The sequence below is a fragment of the Ambystoma mexicanum genome, chromosome 11, assembly GCF_040938575.1.
Source record: "Ambystoma mexicanum isolate Mex_15411 chromosome 11, UKY_AmexF1_1, whole genome shotgun sequence".
Taxonomy (NCBI): domain Eukaryota; kingdom Metazoa; phylum Chordata; class Amphibia; order Caudata; family Ambystomatidae; genus Ambystoma; species Ambystoma mexicanum.
This window is the reverse complement of record NC_090934.1, coordinates 883812599-883833472: the sequence shown is the minus strand read 5'-3', so window position 1 is coordinate 883833472 and position 20874 is coordinate 883812599. Positions and strand designations below refer to the sequence as shown.

Below are 20874 nucleotides of genomic sequence, written 5' to 3'. Positions count from 1 at the left end.
CCCGCAGCTATCTTACCAAGCGGCGATCTCCTGGGCTGGTGTATTTAATTCTCTTCCTAAGGTTAGATATTTTGCCAGTCTTGGGTTACACCGGAGCCTGGGAAGGAATGCTTAGAGAGATGAGACTCTGTAGAATATCTGGGGAAGTGGTAGAAACTGCCCAACATATCCTAACCCAACGCCCAAGGCTCCAATGTGTGTACGATAAAGGATATACCAAGTTTAGAAATGTTGAACATGATCAATTCTGGAGTTTGCTGCATGGGGCTGAATCGCTTGTAACCTCAGGGGCCCACTATATTTGGAATATTGTGAAAACCAGATTACTGGCTTGAATGGATCTATAATGCTGTTTCAACTCTTGGCAACTTTTGATTATTACATTAATGAACTGTCCTGAAATGAAATTTAGATGTATTTTTTTTTCTTTTTTCATGTATGTCTTTTTTTATATGTAGTGTGAAAGGTTAATTAACCAAATGCAGTAAATCATTTTTTTAAAAGATATAATTAACAGGCTATTTTGGCCTTTATTTTGAATTCAAGGGCGTTTGCTAGGCCCCGCCCTGCACTTTGCTGCCCACGCCCCCAATACAAATGTGTTTACATTGTAGAACCCCCCATTTCTCATCCCGCTTATGGCACTGCGTTGTCCTTTGGAAAGAGAATATTTTGTCTGCTAAAAACTTCCCAGCGATCTCATGTAACCTTACGAATTCCTTCGCATTGTGCCTGCGCGCCGGGAGCAACAGCCTCTCCCTAGATGATACAGGAAGCAGAGGCAATGTCGCCAGAAATGAAACGCATATGATCTTAAAACGGATATGTGCATTGGTGGGGTAACTCAATGACCGAATTCAAAAACAACTAGAGCATGTATGTGATACGCTGTGAGACAACGAAAGAGTTGGAGACTAGTACACAATGCACTCGCAAGCATAGCAAGGGGCAGACTGGAATGACCCAATGACTTGTGTCTTTTGTAAACATCTATTTATGTGGTGGAGGCGGAATCTCGGTGGGGCAGCTGGGGGCCTTCGCACCGCCCAGAGCCTGGTTCTGCAGTGCTTGGCTGGGCCCCATGCCCCCGCTGCGGGCCCCCGCTCCACCTGGGGCTCGGTGCTGCCTCCGCCTGTTTGCTTTTCATAACCTGAAGACGTCGCCCACATTCCTGTGGGAGTTCCCGTCCTCCCTCTGTACCTGCGTATTTCTGCAGGTGTAGAGTTTAATACCCGAGGCGTGGCCACTACAGGTGTCCCTCAGCCAGTCACCTCCTCCGAAAGCAAAGCCGAATTTCCAGTTCCTTCGCCACCGCACAGGAGTCCTGCCGTCGGTCAGGGGTCGCCGTCCACCTGCTGGTACGTGGTGCTGGCTCACGCCCCCCACCGGTGACATGTGGCTGGAAGGGGCTTCGGGAAAGGAAGTGGAACTTGCTCTGCGGACCGGTGCCTGACAGACTGGATCAGACGCCAGGTGAGTGTGTTTGGGAGACGGCGCCAAGCTGAGCCCCGTCCACCCTGATGGATGATTTCCCCAACCGCCTCGACAAGCTCCTGGGCAATTTGCCTGACCCCATAGACATGTCTCTTTCTCTCTATTCTGGGTGTATTCATTTGTGGCTTCCCCTATCTCGATATGTGCACGTTTCGCAATCTGTGTCCCCGTGTATTTTTGTCCCGGTCAGTGTATTTTTCAGGTACTTGATTTTAGGTATATATCAGGCGGCATGGAGCCAAGGTAACATTCGGTTGTCTCAGTATGAGTTTCTATGGGCGTGTACATGTTTAAGCCAGTGCGTGTGCGTGTGTCTTCGACCTTGTTTCTGCATACATTGTTTACATCTATGTTCCATCTATGTGCGCTTGTCTGCAAGTGTACGTCTAGAATGACATGCAAGTGCCAATAACGCAGCATAGCGTAACGCAGCAGAATATCATATAAAAAGCTTAAAATGGATAGAGAAAGTGACAGAGAGGGTGCTACATAACCTCACCGACAGTGATGAGGTCACCCACTCAGCTGGCTGAAGGTGTCGCACATGACATAAGGGTTTTTGTAGTGCTTACTTTGTGGGGGTGTTTGCCAGGGCTCAGCCCTGGTACTTATTGTCTCAGACTGATTATGACGTAATGATAGCCAGACCATCCATCAATCGCAATGAGCAGGTGCGAGCTGTAGTTTAACCCCACATGTGTGGACACTGCAGGGAGTAGCTGTGGGTGGTGGCAGCAATGGTGTGGGAACTGCCCGCCTGCAGTGTCACAAAATATTTAGGCCCTGGCACTTATTTTCTCACAAATTAAGCACTGGTTTTGACAGCTATGCGTGTGCACGTCATCGTATGTCATACGTCAGAATGGAGGGATGGATGAGCGAGAGGAACGAGGAGGGCATGGGGTTGGAAAGATGTTAGAAGGCAATTATTGGGGGAGATCAGCAGCAGGAGAGTGGGAGATGCACTGAAGGGGAGAGTGCAGGAGGGGCAGGGGGGGGTTCTGTGAGCCTGTGAAACACTGAGGGGGATTGCGGGTGGGGAGAGATACAGATATGTTAAGACGAGGGAACACGCGGGTGGATGGAGTACTTTTTTTATGGAGCCCCCACTTTTTTTCAGAGGGCACCTTGATATGCTAATTTCTGGTAGAGGCACATTCAATTGGTATTCTAATGAGTCCCCCCCCCCACTTTTTTCTTAGTACTTGACCCCTGGAAAAGAGGAGCCATAGAAAGTAATGAGGAAAAGAAGTGCAGCGAGGAGAACGAGGAGGGTTTCATGTAAGTGATGTGCAGTGATCATTGGAGGGGTTCAGACCTGCAGGGATTTATAGAAGATGGAGATGGAGAGGGTCTGGGAAGTGGTGAAGTACAGAAGGGGAACTGAAAAGATGGCTAAGCAAGTGGTCATTAATAGAAGAGGCAAGAGTCAGGGAAGTGGTGAAATATTGAAGAAGTGAAAGGAGGGCCAAGCAATTGGTCAATAATAGGACAGGCAGAGGGGAGAGGGTCAGGGAAGTGGTGAAGTATAGAAGGGGAAGTGAAAAGAGGGCCAAGCCTCTTTTTAGGACGGTAATCCTGGGTGATGATTCTGGATTGGATGATGTCAGCTCCGCCCACAAGAAGTGGATTTTTCGTGCATTCATTGTGGCTAAGAGGCTGATTCTCCGTGGGTGGAAAGGGCGGGTCCCTCCTTCCTTTGAGGAGTGGATCCAGGAAATGCATTGCCTGTCACGGACAGAAAAATTGATTTGCAAATTGAAAGGTAAAATGTCTTCATATGAGAAGATCTGGAAGTGTTTAATGACTTCTTTTAATTTGTGTTTTTAACTTGTTTTTTTTGTACATTCTGTTACTATAATATTGCTGGTTGCGGATATGTTGTATATATTATAAATAAATAAATAAAAAGAAAAGAGGGCCAAGCAAGTGGTCAATAACAGAACAGGCAGAGGGGAGAGGGTCAGGGAAGTGGTGAAGTACAGAAGAGGAAGTGAAAAGAGGCCAAGCAAGTGGCCATTAAAAGAAGAGGCACAGGGGAGAGGGCCAGGCAAGTTGTGAAATATTGAAGAAGTGAAAGGAGGGCCAAGCAAGTGGTCAATAATAGGACAGGCAGAGGATCAGGAAAGTGGTGAAGTATAGAAGGGGAAGTAAAAAGATGGCCAAGCAAGTGGTCAATAACAGAACAGGCAGAGGGGAGAAGGTCGGGGAATTGGTGTAGTATAAAAAAGACCGAGGGCGAGGGTCAGGGAAGTGATGAATTATAGAAGAGGAAGTGAAAACAGGTCCAAGCAAGTGGTCATTAATAGAAGAGGCGAGGGTCAGGGAAGTGGTGAAGTGCAGAAGAGGAAGTGAATGGAGGGCCAACAGGCAGAGGAGGAAGTTCAGGGTAGTGTTGAAGTACAGAAGAGGAAGTGAAAAGAGGCCAAGGAAGTGGCCATTAATAGACGAGGCAGAGGGGAGAGGGTCAGGGAAGTGGGGAACTGTTAAAGAGAAGACCAGGAGGCAGCAGGAGTTCAGAAGCTGATATGATTCACACACGTTACACCTGACAGTTGATTTGCGACGAAAGGCTGCATTCGTATGGCACACTCGATTAGCTGAACCTTTTGTAGGCCTTGGGGTGTGGTGTTGCTGATTGTGGCAGCTGACAAAGTGACAACACTTGTTCCTGGAGGGACCCACAGCTGCGCGAGCTCACACGCATTCCCCATCACACCTTTCCAGACGTGGCTGTGTTGTCAGGGCGTGCTAACTCCATACTTATTCGGTCACTGACACATTTGCCTAGACAGCAGACACGTGCACCAATTTTGTAATGTTGTGCCAATTGTGATGGTGCTTCTGTGGGAGAAGGACCTGGAGAGGAAAGCATGGGGCACAGCCGTATGCCTGCTTCGAAACATCAAATATCAGCAAGTCAGAAAGCGTGTGTGGCCCTCCTTGCCTTCTCCCTCCTCTCCGTTCCTCCAGTGCTCTCCTACCCATCTGTTGGCAGAACTTAGAAGGCCATTGGGTTTTATACCATGTTCCGCTGGCATTTGCATGGCCCATGGCTCTATTTCGTATCTGGGAGAGAAGTTGGCTAGGGCTGTTGTGTTGATGCGTGCATTTCAGAACTACTCAAATACAGAGTGTGAGTTTGTTTCTAGGTGGTTCATGTCAGCAGCACTTCAGATATCTGTGTCCAGAGGGTAGCCTTGCATGCCGTTAGTGTGACATAAGTGGGTCGGGAAATAGATATATAAGAGGGTTGGAGAAGTGTAGTGTTCTGATGTTGGGTGGGATGGGTGTTCAATTGTCATGTGTGGGTGGCTTAATTAGTCTGGGTTTTGTGCGTTGGAACATGGTAATTGAGCATTTTAGTGGGGAGAACAGTTGGTGGAGGGACCTTTTGGAGCATCCATCTTGTGTGGCCATGCTACTGTCTTGGCAGTGGTGCTGTCACGATCTGAGATCCACAAAGTTAGGAATACCTCCATTCCCAAGTACCAGTCAGAGAGATACCAGTAACTCGCTGACCGATTATTGGGACCACAGGTGGTGGGGACAGGAACACCGGATCCCGGATGGCTGCAAGAGAAAGACCGGGTTAGGCAAGAAAATGTAAGTAGGACAAATGCAGTAACACTAGAAAGGATAAGGACACCTACCCGTAGGAAGACCGATGTCAGCTTTAAACCTAGATGTCCCTCCCTGGTAATAGAAGAGGTGGATTGATTCGACCAGGGCCCACCTGTGGGTTCTTTTCTTGGTTTGCAAGTCTTGAGTACAAGATAGACTCAGAAGGTAAAGCAATTGGTACAGGGGTTCATAAGAGTCCAGGGAGTTCCTAGATCACCAAATCCAATGGGAAAAAAACAAAGCAGTCCAAAATCCAAGTCCAGAATTCAAAGCCGTGTAAACAACAAGCCAAGTTTTCCAAATCCAAGGGCTAATCCAAAAGCGGTCCAAGATCCAAAAAGCAGATTTCCAAGATCCCAAAATACCAGAAAGCAGGTCCGGAGCAGTAAATGGCAACACGCCGTGAAAACAGCTGAGAAGCGTTTGAATGAGCGTGGGCGTTATTTTTATGGTGTGCTTCCTCGTCATGTGACCTGATTAAGCTTGCCCCCGATTGGTTCTGACTCGTATCACATGACCCGTGCGTGAGCATGAGCATAGCTTGTAAACACTACACGCATGGTCACATGATCGGCCGGGATGTATGAAGCTCCAACGGGACCATAAGCGCCACAGCTGCCCCCATCCACGTCGGCGCCGTGAGTGCAGTGAAGCTGGAGTCACCACACAGCGCCGAGCCGCCGAGGGCAACAGCGGATCACGGCACGGTGCGGTGACTCCCAAAGGCAGATGCCCCCCCTGCCTAAGTTGGGCCTGCAAGGTAGGTGTGAATGTGGGCGGCAGGTGCGGAGTCGTGCCGGGCTGCATGACAGTGCCCCTGACATTGGATAATTGTGAAGAGAAGTCCTGAGGCAACTTGCAATAGGCGGGTGTTCCTCAGCAGCACCAGTGCCTGGTCATCTATCACATTCTAGAAAGACGGTGGAAGACATAGAAGAGCAAGCAGCATTGAGCTGCAACTCATCAGTGGAGTCTACTCGTTCCAGGGTAAACTCCCAGTAGGGATACCTAGGAGCAGAGTTGCAGTTATGATATGATATGATATGATATTTTATTTATATCGTGCTCGTACACAAGTGTTTCAGAGCGCGACCAGGCAAAAGGGAACAGGGGAGAACGAAAAAAAACAACAATCTTACTAGGCCCAGTGACATTAAGAGCGTGCAAGTGCACGGGAAAGGGAAAAGGGGGAACGTGCATGGAAGGGGGGAGAAGTGGAAAGTGCGGAACAGAGGAGAGAACAGAATAAATAATAGAGTACAATAAATAAATAAAGGCAATAAAAGGTTAGTCAGATAGGGGGTATCTGATAAGTGCAGAAGAAAAGCAGGTGGGGGACTGTATGGGTTCAGATACAAACCCCAGTGCAAGGGGTGTCCAGGAGGCAGTGCAGGAGGGTGGCAGGGTGAGTAGGAACCTGGGCCCAGTGGACAGAGGGTGGGCAGGTGTACGGTGCCTAGAGAGAAAGCAGATCAGCAGGGGAGAAGAGGGGCAAAGGCACAAGCTAAGAAGAAGGTCTTGAGCTGCTTCCGGAAACAGAGATGGTTCTCCTCAAGTTTCAAGGTGGCAGAGAGGCTGTTCAAAAGGAAGGCCCCAGCAGAAGATGGAGATCTACCCCCAGCTTGTTTCTTTGAATAACGACTGACCCTGAGTGAGTTAGAGGTAGAGGAGCAAAGGGCTCAAGAGGGGAGGTATTTACGGAGGGATAGTTGAAGGTATTTTGGACCCAGACCCCAAAAAGTACTTGTGGACAATGCAGAGGGTTTTAAACTTAATCCTTGCATCCACTGGGAACCAATGAAGGGATTTCAGAGCTGTAGAGATACGATCCCAGGGCTTGAGGCCAAGGACAAGTCTCGCAGTCCTGTTCTGGATTAGTTGTAAAGGGCGGAGGGTGGAGGCAGGTAGATTTAGAAAGAGGCTGTTACAGTAGTCCACCCTAGAGAGAACCAGAGCTTGGGAGACAGTGAGCTTCTGAGGGAAGGAGAGGAAAGGCAGAGTACCTCTAAGGAGATGCAGTAGTAAGTTTGACTTTTTAGAGACGTCAGAAATGTGTGCTGAGAAGGAAAGTGCTGAGTCAAAGATGACCCAGAGGTTCTTGGCCTCGCAGGCAGTGGTAGGAGGAGGTCCCAGGGAGGTCGGCCAGAGAATGAGGGGAAAGGATAATGAAGGTGTACCGATGAGGCGGATCTCAGTCTTGTTGGCATTTAGACAGAGTTCATTGGCGGCACATCAATTTTGAATGGCGATTTGGCAATCAGAGATGAGGGAAGAAGAGGAGGTGGATGAAGGAAGCCTGAAAATGAGTTGGCTGTCATCAGCATAGCACTGGAAATTTGAACAGAAAATGGAAATGCAATAGGCGATAGTTGCCAGGTATTGGTTGAAAAGCTAGGGCGAGAGGTTAGACCCCTGGGGAACACCACAGGTAGAGAGGGAGATAGAAAATAGGGAGGACCCAAGTTGTACCTGGGAGGGTCGATCAGAGAGGAAAGAGGTCAGCCAGGCCAGAGCCTGATCAGTGATACCCCCGGTTGTCACGGAGATGATTGAGCTGGGTGGTATGGTTGACTGTGTCTAAAGCAGAAGAGAGATCAAGTAGGATGAGGACAGAGGGAATGTTAGAGTCTAGGTTAGAGAGCAGGTCTTCACAGATGTTCATGAGAGCAGTTTCTGTGCTTCAGGTAGCTCTGAAGCCAGATTGGTGGTTATGGAAAGATCCCACAGAATCAGAATGAAGGTTAAGCTGAGAGATGGCCAGCTTTTCCAGGAGCTTACCCAAAAAGGGATTAATGGAAATTGGGCGATAGTTAACCGGACAAGAAGGATCAACTGTGGGTTTCTTGAGGAGAGGATGGACAAGGGAGTGCTTCAGAGGGGAGGGGAAAGATACAGAGGCAAAGTAGAGGTTGCAGACATCGGCAAGGGTCGGAGCGAGGGTATCAATGTGGTCCTTAATGGTTTTAGAGGAACAGGGATGGACCTGTTTTGATGAGTCTTTCATAGATCGGACTTGTCTAGCGACCTCATCAGGGGAGAAAAGAGGAAAGTAGGAGAAAGAGGGAGGAGGTAGCTGAAGGAGGGTCATTGAGCAGAGAAGGAGAGGGAACGTAGTTAGGCACATAGGAGCAGAATCACAGGGGGGTAGAATTACTGTGAGACACATACAAGCATAATCACAGCCGGGAACATTGACACTGGGTCACAGAGGAAAAGTGCAGTGGGACACATGGAAGCAGAACTGAAGTGGGAAACGTGGGAGCAAAATCTACGGAACACGTAGGAGCAGAATTGCAATTGGCTTTCTGGGAGCAGTATAGTATACAGTGGAGAGCAGAATGGCAAGCAGGTTAGTGAGGGGTGCACAAAATAAAGAAGCCGTGTATCAAAGACCATAACAATGCATGAAAAGTGCCAACAGGCAAAATAGCATGGCCTCTTCCCTGCACTTCTAACACTTGGCTTTGCTGATATCTGCCATTTCGCTTTCTCACTTGCCACTGTCAAACACTATTTCTTTCTTGATTGACCTCACCCTCGCTATCTGTCTCTGACGCTTTCTATATATACATTGCCTACCATGTGCAGCAAGGATCAAGGAGTTGGAATATATGTGGAGGAGGCTTCCTATTACCTAAAGTGATGTGCTAAGGCAAGGGTCTGCAGCATAGGATCTCCAGATGATTTGGACTTCAGCTCCCATCAGCCCTATCTACCATAGTCAATTGTGGGAGATCCTGGGAGTTGTGCAATGCATCTTGAGAGCCACAAGTTGCAGAGCTCTGTGCTAAGGGCGATGGGCGGCTGACATATTTTGGTTCAGTAGAAGAGCTGCCGGAGATATGAAAACCCTAAACGCTAATTTCACATTCCTCAGTGTATTGTTTGGCTGTGAGAGCTGTCTCAAGCCATCTCAGTAGATATGTTCATTGGGGATGCAGGATCTGAAGCAATGCAGTGAGTTCATCATAATGTGGTTGATGACATGATGAGCAGGAAGGGTTAACGTTGGAGTGTGGATTCTTCAAAGTGTCCCCATGAAGAGGGTACACTAGCCCTTCACCTAAAGGAGATGCCACCGCTGCAGAAAGGTGGCTGGGAGTGAAAGAAAGAGGGCGGGGGGGGCGAGCATTCTTTTACGAAAAAACCCATTGAATTTTTCTTGGGGGGGGTTAGAAAAATATATATATGATATGTGGGTGTTTCAGAATAGATTAAAACTGAAAGCGAATGGGGGGGTTGGAGGGGTGACCCCCCAAAAATAAATTTTACAAAAATTTGATGGGTTTTTTCATTAAAAAATGTGCGGAAAAAACATCCCGCGATGAAATGACATGGAACCGAATGGGCAGTCCAACAGCACTGCCGTCTTAAATCTGCAGCATTTCTGGCAAGTGACAGGGATGGACCGGCCTATAGGGGAACTCTGGAGATGTCCCATCAGGCCTCTGCACCATGGACCTCGTTTGTATGGTAACCTATTCTATTTCCAAGTTTTCCCATAGGAAAAGGTTGGGCTTAAAGATAATGTGTAAAATGGGGCGACTTTGAACATTATTTCTAGGGCCCTTTTTTGTTCCCAGTCCACCCATTGCCTGGGACCATTGCAATGCTCTGTTCGAGTTCTAAAACGCGAACTTCGGCACACGACAATAGGTGAATGGGCTCATAGCAAACAAGACTAGAGATGTGTTTGCCCACAGCCCAGTAACGTGTAAGCCGCCCTCATCAGCTGCAGTCCGTCATCTGCTTAGGTGCCCTTATCCCTGTTCCCAGATTATGGTGGAGGCCCATAGAGCAGGGGGACATTTCCCTCCGCCCAGGTAACCATCTGTTTAAGAAGAACCCATGCATTCTTAAGCAACTATGAGGTATTTATCTAATTTTAGTTCATGATGGGGGGCATATAGTGAGAGGATGGGGCAGGCATGCATTCCCCGAGACAAGGAGAGGTTTTTATGGCTTATCATCTACACAAGGTGTGAACTGTCCCCACTGGGGGAACCCTTTCTTGAAGAAGGTGGTGTCCTTTGATTGCAAAGCCCGACCACGCTGCGAGGACAAGTCACACCAACCACTCTAGGTTATCGGGGAAGGCCGCCTCTCTGCCTCTGCAAGGGTGGGTACTGTCAGAGGGGAGCCTGCCTCGGGTACATTATAACCCCAACCACCCAGACAGCCTTTGTGCCAAGAAGCTATGCAAATGGCGCACTTTCTGCTTTACACCAAAACAATGTGTGACATGATATAACATAACATAACTGCCAGTTTGGGGGAGTGGCAGTGGAGTAAATTAAATGGGGACTATGAAGGGCACACTGTAATTGCCTTTTGAGGGATGTATTGGGGGGAAATTGACAATTTTAAATGGCTAAATGTCACTCTGGAGCCAGAGGAGATGGGGAAGGGCAGAGGAACACCAGAAGTGTGTGACACAAAGAGGAAAGAACGGTAGTGTTTGTGGGCGTGTGTCCTCAACTCTGATAACACTGGCCTACCCATTCCCTTAACTCCAGGACTCAAATGTGGTGAGCCAACGCGACAGCTCAGCAGTTGGTGCTTTGGCTGCAGACAATTGGGTCAAACTTGTCACGGGTTCAGTTCCTCCTGTCACCATCTCAGGCTTCACCCATCTGACAGAAGGGAAGGGAGAAGAAAAGGCTGTTTTGACAGCAGTGACCACATTAGTTTGTATCCTAGGCCACAAAAGAAAAGTGTGCGAGAGGAAAAAGACTGTTTTTTTTTTTCTTCATGCTATTTTAGAGGACATGTTAAGTCGGTGGTATGCAACTGTTACCTCTCCATAAGTTTGTCATTACAGCTCCCATCAGCCTTTACCAGCAGAGTCAATGGTGAGGTTTCATGTGGGTCATCGCCCAAGCAATCTGGAGAGTCACATGTTGCCGAACCCTGGGTTACATGCTGGCAGGCGCAAAGCTAACGAGATCAAGTGTAGTAAGACACCCTCTGAACTTGCGCCCATAGAGGGTAGGAATGGAAGGGTCTTAACATAACGGAAGCTCCCAAAGTCAATAGAAACTCTCATGCAGTGCACAAGGAAACCAACGAGATCTATTTATAGAAATGTTCGTGAGAGGAATCACTGTAACATTACAAGAACCCTTCATTATTTGAAACCACAACTTCCTGATTTACATTGGCACGAGGAACTCCCCTCTTGGCTGAAGAGGCTGGTACACGGGGGTGGACTGGCTTATTGGGAACTCTGGAGATTTAGAGAGGCTGGTGGTGGCTGTAACACTCAGGAGCTGTACTAGAGGGGGGCTTGAGGGTCACTCGTGTTAACGGCTTCAATTCAACACTACAGCTAAGTCAATGCCTAGTCTGGGATGCTGATGGAAACCCTTTTTGATGTATTTTTATGTCCAGTTCGTTTACTCTGGATGACAACCCTTATATAACACCCCTCTCTTAGAATCCCCCTGACCCCACTGAGCCAAGAAGTAGGTTTGTTTTGCAAATTAAAAGGTTTATTTGAAAAATTAAACTATATATATATATATATCACACTTTTATAAATAATGATAGCACACTTGTGAATATGAGCAGTAATCAGCAATAGGTAATCCTACAGTAGCACAGTTCCTGGTTACTTATGAATGAGAACAGAGGACTGAGGTAGCAGAGAATGCTTTATATGGTTCAAGGACTGCAAGGTGGGACAGAATGCAACACAGAAATAATTTTATATGATTTCAACAAGAGATGATGTGATCACTTTTTCTTTTAACAATTCACTCCCCCTCTTTTATGCAATATAAGGAAATGGAAGGAGAGCACACAGTCTTCAAGAATACCAACAAAAATGTAATACAAAGTTCCAATTCCCCCCTAGCAAGCTGAGAGCACCAGGGATGATTTTTAAACACAGGCCCAAAACACTTTAATGTGGTGGCAATGAAGTGAAAAATATGCTAAAAATGCTTTTAATTCCCTATAAGAGATTCAGGGTGGGTGATAGCTACTATAAATTAGTTCAGGATCACTTTAGCAATGCTCTATGAATGATTGTCAGGTTGCAAACGAATTTCAGCAAAGGAAAGCAAGAAGCTGCTATTTTGACAAGTGAAGAAATTTGAGCCAAATCGCAAATCGCAGCACTTTTTCCGAGTGCGTCGAGCGCGATTACGGTAAAAGTATAATGAATAGAAAGTCTGTTCTGCGTTCGTTGGAAAGCCTATCTTAGCTTTAAAACGAAAGTCACATCTCGCTTCTAGCACAAACGGTTCAAGAGATACGGACGATTTCGTGAAGGTAGATTTTCAGAAATGAAATAATGATTCAAAATGGCAAAATTACACTTTTACAGGTTTAAAATCAGAGAAGGGACACACGATTCCTATGATGCAGTTCTGGACAGATTCAAATGTTTTGAATCAGATTATTTTAAGCGAAGAGATTGGTTTTGCACAGTTCTGGCTGAGTACTCACACTATGAATTTGAAATAGGCCGTCAGGGTCTGGTCAGCAGGTTGGACTGGACTCCGGGCGGGTGATTCTGAAGTCACAGCTCTCTGGTTCAGCTCTGCTTTGCACTTCACCGCGGTCTGGTCTGTGGTTCTCTGGTTCTGGTCTCTCTGGTTCTGATCTGGTCTGTGGTTCTGCTGTCAGCACTTCTTTCTGGGTCTGCTACCGGTTCTGGCAGAAGTTCTTGACAAGAATCCAACAGCTCGCCCGGCTGTAGAATAGTATGGTTGGATTGCTGGATTCTGAAGGCCTGCTGAAAAAGGATTTAGCTGGTGGTCCAGGCCTCTCTGCTTTAAGTTCTGGAGTGAAGTTCTGGATCTCTGGAGTTCTGGATTCTGGAGTTCTCCGTCAGAGTGCTGCGCAGGAATTCAGTTGAAGGTTGGAAATGAATGTCCCTGTCTGGCTTCCAGTGGCTCTTTTTATGTCTTTTGAAAATGGGTGTGGATGCTAACTTTCTGTGCCCACCCCACTCATGATTTGATAGGTCAAGGATTTCTCTTTGACCTGATTTGAGAAGGGAGCAGTGAGTCATCAAGTGTCATCTTTATGGCATACAGAAAGAACACTCCCCTTTGCTTTTACCTTAGAAAATCATTTTCATAACTAAACACATTTGCCAGATACACAAGTGGTTGACATTACATATACACATCATATATCACATAAGGTAGTTTCTGTTCCAACTCTGATGTTTCTAAGAGCTTGGATTAAGAAATGACAACATTTTGCGCTTTTTGGTTGGTTTACCAATATTGGATTTTTACCAAAAGTGACACAGATGTACACCGCCTTTCTGCACATATTGCAGTAAATTTTCATTTTTCTAGCGTGAACCCCGTGTCTGCAATCTCCATAATTCAAGGGGGTTTTGCCTCAGAACATGGTACAGAGTTCTAACACCTCTTAAAATGTGCACAGAAAAATCACAAGAATAATGATATGAATTGTATAATTTTGACAAGTCTGTACTATGGATTATCCATCTTTTTAAAATTATGCTCTGGCCCAGAGGGGTGTGGTTTCCCAAAGCACATGGTGGAATTTCTGGTTTGTCCACTTCCTCCAACTCAAGTTGCACACAGAGGCACTGCCCCTCCCAGTTTCTCTCAAGAGGAAGCCATTTACGACCCCCCCCCTAATTTAACATTTGCCTGAGCCAAGGAAGGCTCATTGTTCAGTTTCCTGCAGTCCCCAGCTGCTCCTCCCCTAATCCAATCTGAGAGGTGTCATCTCCCTTTGGCGAGGGCAGGAGAATGTAGGCCAGGCCTGGGAAGAGTGGCTGAGCAAGTTTTAACTCCTGTCGGGGGTAGTTGCCAGGCAGAACTCAATCTCTTTAAGCCAGGCTTCAGCTAAATGTCACTTTTGGTCCCAGTTTTTCTTCATCCAAATCAAACTTACCATTTTTACACATGCAGCTTGAATGCTGATTCTAAGTTCAAAACTATGACATTTAACAGTTACAAACTATGTGACACTCAACAGTAGGTCACTCATTTATTTTAAACATTTCGATTTTAGTGGCTTTAAGTCCATTTTCACTTCAGCTGCTGACATCCACAGCTCAGCCAGTTTCATTATGAACATTATTTTGGGCTCTTTCTCTTTCCAGATTTTGTATGCACACAAGTCTACCTTCTGCCAAATGTCTCCTGGTGTTCATTGAGATTTTTGAATATCTTGCAATGTTTAAAATAGGCATTTTTAGCTTGCATTTCAAAGAAACAAAGGTGATTGCAAAGCGCTTTTTGAGCCAACCGGCACTGCTGTTTTTCCTTTGGCACACATTTCACCCCTGGCACTCCTGGCCCATCACGCTCGTACTGGTGGGTGGCAGGTCAGGGGAACATTTTGGTGTGCGTCAAAACTGCGCGGTTTTCCTGGATTCTGGCGCAATGTGGGCTTTTTCGGCCATCTTGGATTTTCTAAGCACACAGCACCAAATGTTGCAGCATAATAGTCCAAACGTGGGTCAGGACACCCAACACAACACATGCTGGGCGGGCAAACTGGAAAGGTGGCAAGGTTAGGGTGACTCTGGTATAGGATTTTATTAAATACCAGTAGTTATTATTCATTAACACAACCATGGTACAATTATGAAACGTACTGATGTTTAGTGGGGTTTGGAATTTAAACGCACATTCTTTTTGCTGGACCCATTGAGGAGAACAAAGTACAGGTCCATACAGGTCATATGCAGGGACGATGGATGCACCCATGCAGGGAGCAAGGAGGGATCATGCCTGGACCCATGCAGCTACACATGCTTCCCTGAAGATTGTTAGAGACATGAAAGCGCTTGGAGGAGAACAGCAACTTGAATTCAGCAGGTATTCAACACTGGGAACTAGAGTGCACGCCTCACCCACCCTCTGTTTCTCTACACATGCAGGAGGGTCATGCAGGAATCTGGCAGGAACCATTCAGGGCACCGTGCAGGGACTCATGCAGGGATCAAATGTGTACCATTCTAGGATCCATGAAGGGATCATGCAGAGACCCTGCAGGGACCAAGGAGGGATCATGCTGGGACCTGTGCAGAGACACACGCAGGGACAAAGCAGGGTCCTTCAGAGACCAAAGAGGGATCATGCCGGGACCCATGCATGGACTCATTTGGGGAGCAAGGGGGGGGTCATGCAGGAATCAGGTAGGAACCATTCGGGGGACCGTTCATGGACTCATGCAGGGATCAAATATGTATCATGCTAGGATCCATCCAGGGACTCATGCAGGGATCATACAGAGACCCTGCAGGGACCAAGGAGGGATCATGCTGGGACCTGTGCAGAGACACACACAGGGCCCAAGGAGGGTCCTGCAGAGCCCAAGGAGGGTCCTGCAGAGCCCAAGGAGGGATCATGCTGGGACCCATGCATGGACTCATGCGAGGACTCATGCAGGGATCAAGGAGGTATGCTGGGACCCATAGAGTGACAAATGTTCCATAGGTAGTTGTGCTGCTTTGTATCTCACGGTTGTTGTGCCTTGCCACACTTGCAATTTTCTTCCCAGAGTGTTCCTGGTGTGGGTTTGTTGCTTTGAATCTCACCGCTGTTGTGTTTTGCCACAATTGCAATTTTCTTCTCATAGTGTTCCAGGGGCGTTTTTGCTGCTTTGAATCTCGCCATTGTTGTGTATTGCCACACTTGCATTTTCTCCACACATAGTATTCCAGGGGTGGGTGTGTTGCTTTGAATCTCACCACTGTTGTGTATTGCCACACTTCCATGTTCTCCACACACAGTTTTCCAGGGATGGGTTGGTTGTGTTGAATCTTGCCGCTGTTGTGTTTTGCCACACTTGCATTTTTCTCCTGAGAGTGTTCCTTATGTGGGTGTGCTGATCTGAATCTTGCCATTGTTCTGTTTTTCAACACTTGCATTTCTTGCCATAGTGCTCCAAGTGCAGGTCTGCTTCTGGTAGTCTTGCCACTACGACATCCTGCTACACATGGTGTTTTGCCTCCCGGGTGCTCCCAATTTAGGCTCAATACTCCTGCCACATTCTGACGCACAATCATTCAGCCTCTATGAACCTCATTGATTATGGCTAACGGGTCCAAAATCAGAGGCACCAACTGGAGCACCAGAAAGACCACTATTCAACTGGTGAGATACCACCCTTACACGCTGTCTCCTCCCTTCCAACCTAGTACTCGTGAGAAGCCGCAACCAACCTCCCTGTCCAGCCAAGACAAGCCTCCCCTCACCATCCCTTCAATCATCCACCCTCTTTCACCCAGGTTGGCTTCCCAGCTCTCTCCCTCCCACCAGGCCTTCCACACTTTTGACCACTCCACTTCAATCCCCACTTGCCCACCAACACCAAAATCGCAACATTCAGATCCATGCTTTGGATCTCTAAGTATCTTGCATGCAATCCTTGCCTCCAACCCCTGCTCAGCTATCCTTTACCCACAAGCCCTCAGCTCCCCTAAAATACATAAAGAACATACACTGCATCTCCTGCACCATCTACATCGAGCATATCTCCCCCTGCCTGCTGTCCAGACCCAAGACTAAGTCCCATGCCTACTCCCTCGCCCTGTCTTCCACATCCCCAAACCCAGTAACACTTTTCCTGTACCTGCTAAGTAGCCCTCAAGGGACACTCACCATGCACTCTTCCCCACGCACCAGTAGGAGACTGACCAGACTCCCTTCCCCCCTCAAGACTGGAAATCCAACTCTGAGCCTTTCAGACCCCCACAGCTCTCATGCACCACAGATGCCGCCTCCACTATCCTATCCCGTTCCTACACGACGGACATAAAACCACCTCCCCTCCTGCATAGACTCTCATCCTGTGTAGCCACATTACCATCCAATATCCAGGCCTCTCCGACCATCTGAGCCCCTACCACACATACACCAACAGCGTGTAAGGCCTCTGTCCCCTCACCCTCTTTTGGACACAACATACCCACCCCTTGAGCGATTCCACGCCTCCAGACACATCTCAAACCTGGCTCCAACTTGCATGTTCCCTCTCTCAAACACCTCTAAACATCCACGTGACCTCTCCTTCCAGCCCTCTCCCCCCTTCACTACAGACATCACTGCCTCGACCATAACCCTCTCTCACCTCTCCATCAACCCAACCCATCAGGGATCCTCTCTTCTCCCACAGCACCCATCCAGAATCTAAACCCCAAGACCGCTAACAAACAACTAAACAGTAGTCTGAAGTGTTTTCTCATCAATGCCAGATCCGTCACAAAAAATGGTCACAATATTTACAACCTAATCTCATCTGAATGCCTGACATCCCCTTGATCACTGAAACCTAGGTTTCCTAAGACTTCCGGCTAACTGCACATGAAGCCTTCCCCCGGGCTACAACTCATTGTGCATGACGGGGCCAGTAGGGCAGTTGGCATTGCCATCCTTCACAAATCATCCCTATCCACCTCGCATTCGGATGAGCAGGCCAGCAACACAGATTGCAAATCCCTCCTGGTAAAATTAGTGCTCACCCTTCGCATACTCACAGCTTGTTGCTCATATATTGACCCCCGGGATACAATAGAAGCTTTGCGGAATCCCTAAATGACTCCATAGCAGCCATCATGGCCTCCCACCTCAAAGTACCAGGGGATTTCAACATCTGGTAAAATATCCCACATAACCCTATGACCCGATCCCTACTGGACAACCCGGAACCCTTACACCTAACCCTGCTAGTCTCATGCCTATCTACTCTGCTGGTCACACCCCAGTTGCAATCTTCGGCTCACCAGACCTCATCACCACACTGCCACCACGCCCACTTGTATGGTCTGACCACTCTGTCTTCCTCTTCATCTTCTCCTCTGTGGACCCATCTGCCCCTCCAGCGGTTCCAGGGCTACTAACCTACTCCTGCCTCTGGAAAAAAGTCAAAGTAACTCCCAACCTGGCAGATATCCTACTTGCCTCCCTAACTTCCTCTCCCATCTACTCTGGTCAGATAACCATCCCCAACTTTGATCATTGACTTTCAGACGCACCCAGTCCCCTCGCCCCCATAAGATCCTACTGGTTCACCTTAGCCCTCAAACATGAAAAACCCATAACCATATCCTGAGGCGCAGATGGCAGGCAGAGCTGTTGCCATCCAGCAGATTGGCTTACACCTCCCATCTCAAAGCATGCCGGTCAGAAATACGCAAAGCCAAGAAAGCTTACTACTGGAACAGAATCATTAATTCCCTGCACCCTTTGAGGGAACAATTCAAGCTTATCTCAGAATTCAATGTCCCTGCGTGTACCACCTCCACGCCAAAATCTTCTGTGACTCCCTCTTTCACAACAAAGCCCTAGAGAGACACAACGCCTTCCTGTCTGAAATTACATTGTTCACCGCCGACCTCTCCCAAGAAATCAGATCTGCCATCCATCCTCCCGCTTTTCTCTAGCTTCTCTCCCACATAGATTTCCTCACAAGACTATCACAAAGCCACCCCTTAGGATCCCCAGGGAACCTCGCCCCCTGATTTCCTAAAAGAAATCCTGACAGCCACGTGTGCTGGCAACAAAGGAAGATCCATTGTCAACACATATCTCACTTCTGGCTCCTTTTTAGCAGAATTCAAAACCTTTTACAGCAAGCCCCTGCTCAAAAAGACCTCCCCCGGCCCTCGTGTCCCAACCAACTACAGGCCCATCTCAAACAATCGTTATAAAGCTACAGCTACATTAACTGATCGACCGGCATACTCATAACTATGCCTCTTCTCAGAATCTAACAAGATCCTGAACTCAGCCCAATCTGGCTTCAGAAACTTACAAGGTACTGACTCCTGCCTATTCTCCATCTGGGATTATCGTAAAAGACACACAGACTCGGAAGGCTGAGCCGCTCTAATCCTACTCGACCTCTCAGCAGCATTTGACACCATTGAGCTCTCCATCCTCACAGACTCGGCATCGGGGACTCGGCTCCAAATTGGATTTCCTCCTTCCTCTCCAACAGATCCCAAATAGTACACATGCCCCCATTCTCCTTTGCTCCCTACCCATTCGCCCATGGAGTACTGCATTGTGCCTCACCCTCCCCACTCATATTTAATGAGCTCCCTTCCTGCACTCATTCGTTTCCGTGGTCTATTGTGCTATAATTACGCCAACAACACCCAAATCATCTTCAAAATCCCAAAGAGCCCCACGTCTACCTCCCCCGATCTCGCAACATGTCTCTCAGAAATCGAACATGCTTTGTGGGAAGACCACCCTCTTCCAACCCATCACATGGCTGCACTCCTTACACCTACCTCCCACCACCTTCAACACAGTAAACAAGATCGGATGCATTATGGACTTGACCCAATCACACCACATCAACTCTGTGATAAAATGCTGTCACTTATACATTCGCATCCTCTTGCCATCTTTTTCCTTGGCCAACCTTCCCACACAGAGTCTCTGTGATCGTTGCTATCATCCTTTCACGCCTATACTTCACGCCTAGACTACTCTAACACCCTATACCTCGGGCAGCCCACATCCCAGACAAGAAAACTCGTACAAAATAGCCGTGATGCTCCTCCTATCCATTGGTCCTACAGAACACATCAGCCCCACCCTCCATGTCCTTCACTGGCTTCTGATCAGACGACAATCGACCTTCAAGGTGTTGTGCATCACCCATCGAGCTATTTGCAACATAGGTCTGGAATACCTCCAGCATAAATGTACACACTATAGACCTAACAGAAAACTAAGATCAGTCTCAGCACTTCTTCTCATCATTACAGTGACAATCAACCCTCCTCCACCTTCTCATCCAAGCTCCCAGCATCTGGTACTCCTTCCAATTATCCATCCGCCGCATAGAGGACCACCTTGCCTTCAGGAAGGCGCTCAAAACATGGCTCTTCCCATCTACACCCTCGCACTCTGCCTGGATCTCACACCCAACCTCTGCGTCCACTAGGTGGAACAAAGTACTTTTTACCCACGCCTATGTGATATGCTCTGCATTACTAATTCTAATTCTCTCCTGATAATACAGGCTGCTGTTAGAGACCTAGCCATTTCCTACCTACGTTTGTTCTGGCTACAAATGCACACAAGCATTTTACTGCTCCTTTCATCACTTCTCAACCTCTGAATATGGTCTTCCAAAGGGCGTTCACCCTCACAGAGCTTTGAGGCCATACAAATGGCAGCAGGCGCTATACAAATGTCCCATTACATAACATGCAGGAGCTCACGTGGGGACCAAGTTGGGATCATGCAGGAATCAAGGAGGTATCATGCCAGGACCATGCAGGGGACCATGCAGGCACTCATGTAGGCACCATGGAGGGACCCGCAGGCACCAAGGATTTATCATGCTAGGAACCAAGTAGGGATGATGCAGGAATGAAGGAGCGATGATGCCGGAACCATGCAGGCTCTCATGTAGGGCCTAGCAGGGACCAAGGAGTTATCATGCTAGGATCCATGCAGGGGCTCATGCATGAATCAAGGAGGGATCATGCAGGACCATGCAAGCACTCAAGGAGGGACCAAGGAGGGATCAAGCCATGACCCATGCAGGGACTTGTGCAGGGACCAAAGAGGGAACTTGCAGGAATCAAGAAGGCACCATGCAAGGACCATGACATAATGAAGCAGATTCTTTCCATTTCACACCTTCTATCTAGAAAATAAGTGTCAAGAAAGGGTTGACAGAGTGCAGGGTTCAGGCTACTGCGGACTGGCATCAATGGAGGTTGGGCTAGTCTATGTAAAACAAGCCAGCAATTTAAACCTCTAGTCTGGGGTAGTGGCTGGCCCTAGT

General features: G+C 47.8%; 1 protein-coding gene across 1 annotated transcript in view; it reads left to right on the top strand.

The window, feature by feature from the left end:
- Nucleotides 1–1294: 1294 nt before the first annotated feature.
- Nucleotides 1295–20874, top strand: part of SYT8 (synaptotagmin 8) — a 244849-nt gene continuing 225269 nt past the window's right edge. The window contains exon 1 of the mRNA XM_069623950.1: nucleotides 1295–1473. The gene's annotated coding sequence lies outside the window, so the exon portion shown is untranslated. The remainder of the gene's footprint in view (nucleotides 1474–20874) is intronic.